Source organism: Ovis canadensis, chromosome 25 (genome assembly GCF_042477335.2).
Source record: "Ovis canadensis isolate MfBH-ARS-UI-01 breed Bighorn chromosome 25, ARS-UI_OviCan_v2, whole genome shotgun sequence".
NCBI classification, from domain to species: domain Eukaryota; kingdom Metazoa; phylum Chordata; class Mammalia; order Artiodactyla; family Bovidae; genus Ovis; species Ovis canadensis.
The window spans coordinates 32,901,060-32,905,772 of NC_091269.1; positions in this window are offsets into that span (position 1 = coordinate 32,901,060).

Below are 4,713 nucleotides of genomic sequence, written 5' to 3' on the forward strand. Positions count from 1 at the left end.
TTTCCTCTCATGTTCAATCATTTTTTAAATGAAGAATCTGAAAAACTTTCCAATGGTCCTACACCTCAAAGATGCTGATATGTTAAGATTTTAGTGGCTCAAAAAATAACGACTATTTTCTAATGTCAGCCTTCTGTTTAGTTCTGCAAAACACTTGGTTGTAGAAATATACATTTTTTTCCAAAGGATTCAAATAAGGTGTTCTCATTCTGAATGTAAACCAGATAAAACTAAAAGTCATCTTGATTTTTTTCTGAACTTACTGCAGTTCTAAAGCAATTTCTCATCACCCCACTAAAAGTATTGCTTTTTACATAAAGCAACTAGATTAGAAGAATAAACAAAACCCAAAGTGAGAAAAAAAAAAGTGAGTAGAAGGGAACAAATCATAAAGATGAGAGCAGAAATAAATGAAATAGAGATCAAGAAAACAACAAGAACAAAAAGAAGCCAATGAAATTAAAAGCTGGTTCTCTGAAAAGATAAACAAAATTGATAAACCTTTAGTCCGGAGAACAAGATGGCGGAGGAGTAGGTGGATGTGGAGTTCATCTCTCTCCACGGATACATCAGGAATACACCTTCAGACACAGAAGTGCATGCAGAACACCAGGTGAGAGCAGACAGGAGTACCTGACCAGAGGAAAAGAATATATAGACCCACGCAAAACTCGGTAGGAAGATGGAACTAGGGGGAAAAAAAGGAGTGTTAGCAGGACTGGACCTGCCCTCAGTGGGTGGGGGAACTGAAGCAGGGGTCCGATCCCTACACTGGGGCAACTGTCTGAGTCAGAGGAGAAACATTTAAGGCTGAGTGTGAAACAGCTGATCTGTGGCAGCCTAAATGGAATGAGAATCAGAGAGTCCTTGCTGCAGCCATAAATACCCCAGACAGGGATAAATATCCCTGTCCACCTACTCCTCCACCATCTTGTTCTTCTGACTAAAGGTTTATCAATTTTATTTATCTTTTCAGAGAACCAGGGATAGATATTTCCAGGATAGATCCCCTGGAAGGCACACCAGCTGGGAGCTGGAGTTTAGGGACTGCGGAGCAATCCCAGGGCGAGGGCTGCTGTCGACTGCACAGAAGCTAACAGAGGGGATGTGAGGGAGGTGATTGTGGTGGGAAATGCCTGCGGAGGAAAGCCAGGCAGCCATGGAAGCAAGGCGATACTGCTGAGTCACATGTAGGGGGTGGAGCCATCACCATAGCCTCTCTCCCTGCCAAGCCAGCATTAGCAGCTGAACAATAAAGAGGCTGGCCCATCAAATGCCTGACACACTGACCTACAGAGGAGGACCCCAGTCGGGGGGGCCCTCTATGTGCCTGAATGGGCACAGCTACTGAGAAAGACTGGCCAAAGAGGCCTTCTGATAGCCAGCTACAAGAGGCTCTAAAAAAAGACCCTGATAGGGCCATAACTCCTGCAGCGAAAGCAGTCTGTGTCCCTGCACACCAGGCACCACCAGGGTCCCTGCAAGCCAAGCAGCTGGGCCACCTTCATCCTCAACTCTCACTGGGGCAGAGCTGCCACAGGCAAAAAAAGTCTTGCATCTATGCACCCAGGGTCGCTTTGGTAGTGTCCAACTCTTTGCAACCCTGTAGACTGTTGCCTGCCAGGCTTCTCTGTCAGGGACCGGGGTGGGGGGGGGGGGGGGATTCTCCAGGCAAGAATACTGGAGCGTATTAGCCAATACTGGTTGCCAAACCCTTCTAGAGCACTATATTTCCGGCTGCCCTAGCCACCAACTCCCCTGAGTACCTGGTGCTGCCAGAACCCCTGCAACCCAAGCAGCTGCACCACCTCTACACCTGGCCCTCACAGGGACAAACCCAAGCCCTCCAGGGCAGCCTCAGGAGCAAACCCCAGTGGATGGCCCACATGCAGAGGTGGAAATAAAGCTACAATTGAAACCAGGGGCAGTGTGACTAAGGAAGAAGACCTAAAACCTTCCCACCAGTTGTACAAGCTGCAGATTAAATCCACATGATCAACTAGGCAGACTGTGTCTATGGAATATATAAAATGTCATTGAGAGCTCCTACAAAAGAAAATGCTCTAGTTCTGATAGCTGTGACATTGGAGACAAAACCACAGAGGAGTAGGACCACCTTAGAATCTGAGCTGCCCCTACAGCAGGTCCAGAGATCAGCACAGTGTGGGCATCCTAGGGAGGTGAGGTGGACTGTGACTCTCAGCAAGGGAAAGGACTCTGACAGCAGTGACCCAAGAAAAACATTTATTATTCTGTGTTTTGACTGGTTCTGTAGATTCTTTTGGATTTTTTTCTTTTTTCTCCTTTTTCTCCCCTTTTGTTGTAGTTGTTGATTTTATCGGCACTATGAAATCTAATTAAGCTTTTGAGCTTTCTTTCTTTTTTCTCTCGTTCACATTTTTTTATTGGTGTTACAAACCCCTGCCTCTTCGTTGGGCTTTTGCAGTTCTGAGCTGTTTTCCTTTTTTCTTTTCTTTTTTTAATTTCAATTTTTAATTTTTTAAACATATTATTGTTTTTTCTACATTTATTCTTTTGTTCGCTTTCCCTACTATTCTTTTCCCCTTGCAGTTAATATGTAACGTATATAAATCTTTATCTACCTCTATTTAACTTTGCATAGCTATTGTTTCTTTCTTTTCTTTCCTCTCAAACATATTTGTTAGTTTTATTTTCATTGCTTTATTCCACAATTGGCACCTTGTGTTAGTTTTGTTTTCCAGTTTGTGCTTTAGTTAGTTTTGTTCTGGTAGACATAATTTTTGTTTTCCTTTATTCACTGTGTCAATCTATTGTACTTTTGTTGGACTGTTTTGATTTTGCTTATGAGTGTATATGTGTATATTCAGTTACAAGTTTTATTGTTGTTATAAACTTCTGCATCTACTTTGGGCTTTTGCAGTTCTGTGGAGGTTTTTTTTCCCTATTTTCCTTCTTCTTCCATTTTTTTCTCTTTTTTATAATGTTAACTTTTAACTTTTTAAACCTATTATATTTTTTCTACATTTATTCCTTTGTTTGCCTTTCCTACTGTTCTTTTCCCCTTCCAGTTAATCTTTAATGTATTATAAATCCTCTTCATCTACCTCTATTTAACTTAGCATATCTATTCTTTCTTTCCTTTCCTCTCAACATATTTGTTAGTTTTGTTTTCATTGCTTTATTACCAACTTGGCACCTTGCTTTAGATTTGCTTTCTACTTCATGCTTTAGTTAGTCTTGCTATTAACTGGTAAGTATAGTTTTTGATTTCCTTTGTTTGCCAGGTCAATCTATTGTACTTTATTTTTGTTGGACTGTTTTGACTTTGTTCATGTGTGTATATGTATATGTGTATATTCCATTATTTTAATTGTTATTTGCCTGATCTTGTAACTGCCATTTCTCTGGGGTTCACCTTTGGTTTCCTGTTTTTGGATTTTTGTTTTAATCTCACTTAATGCCATAATAAGCCACTTATGGAATCTTCATTCCTGACCAGAGATCAAAACCTGAGTCTTTGGAGTGGGAACACTGACTCTAAGACCTTAGGTTACCAGAGAACTAACCCTCAGTTCAGTTCAGTCACTCAGTCGTGTCAAACTCTTTGTGCCCCATGCACTGCAGCACGCCAGGCCTCCCTGTCCATTACCAACTCCCAGAGTGTACTCAAACTCATGTCCCTTGAGTTGGTGATGCCATCCAACCATCTCATCCTCTGTCATCCCCTTCTCCTGCTGCCTTCAATCTTTCCCAGCATCAGGGTCTTTTCAAATTAGTTGGTTCTTCACATCAGGTGGCCAAAGTATTGGAGCTTCAGCTTCAGCATCAGTCCTTCCAATGAATAGTCAGGACTGATTTCCCTTAGGATTGACTGGTTGGATCTCCTGGCAGTCCAAGGGACTCTCAAGAGTCTTCTCCAACACCACAGTTCAAAAGCATCAATTCTTTGGCACTCAGCTTTCTTTATAGTCCAACTCTCACATCCATACATGACTACTGGAAAAACCATAGCTCTGACTAGATGGACCTTTGTTGGCAAAGTAATGTCTCTGCTTTTTAATATGGTATAGAGGCAATGGCGCCCCTCTCCAGTACTCTTGTCTGGAAAATCCCATGGGCAGAGGAGCCTGGTGGGCTGAAGCTCACGGGATCGCTAAGAGTCAGACATGACTGAGCGAATTCACTTTCACTCTCCACTTTCATTCATTGGAGAAGGAAATGGCAACCCACTGCAGTGTTCTTGCCTTGAGAATCCCAGTGACGGGGGAGCCTGGTGGGCTGCCATCCATCAGGTCGGACAGAGTTGGACATGACTAAAGCGACTTAGCAGCAGCAGCTAGGTTTGTCATAGTTTTTCTTCCAAGAAACAAGCATCTTTTAATTTCATGGCTGCAGTCACCATCTGCAGTGATTTTGGAGCCCCAAAAGAAAAAGTCTCTCACTGTTTTCCCATCTATTTACCATGAAGTGATGGGACCAGATGCCATGATCTTAGTTTTCTGAATGCTGAGTTCAGAAACCAATTTTTTCACTCTCCTCTTTCACTTTCCTCAAGAGGCTCTTTAGTTCTTTGCTTTTTGCCTTATGGGTGGTGTCACCTGCATATCTGGAGAAGGCAATGGCAACCTACTCCAGTACCCTTGCATGGAAGATCCCATGGACAGAGGAGCCTGGTAGGCTGCAGTCCATGGGGTCGCGAAGAGTCGGATTCGACTGAGTGACTTCACTTTC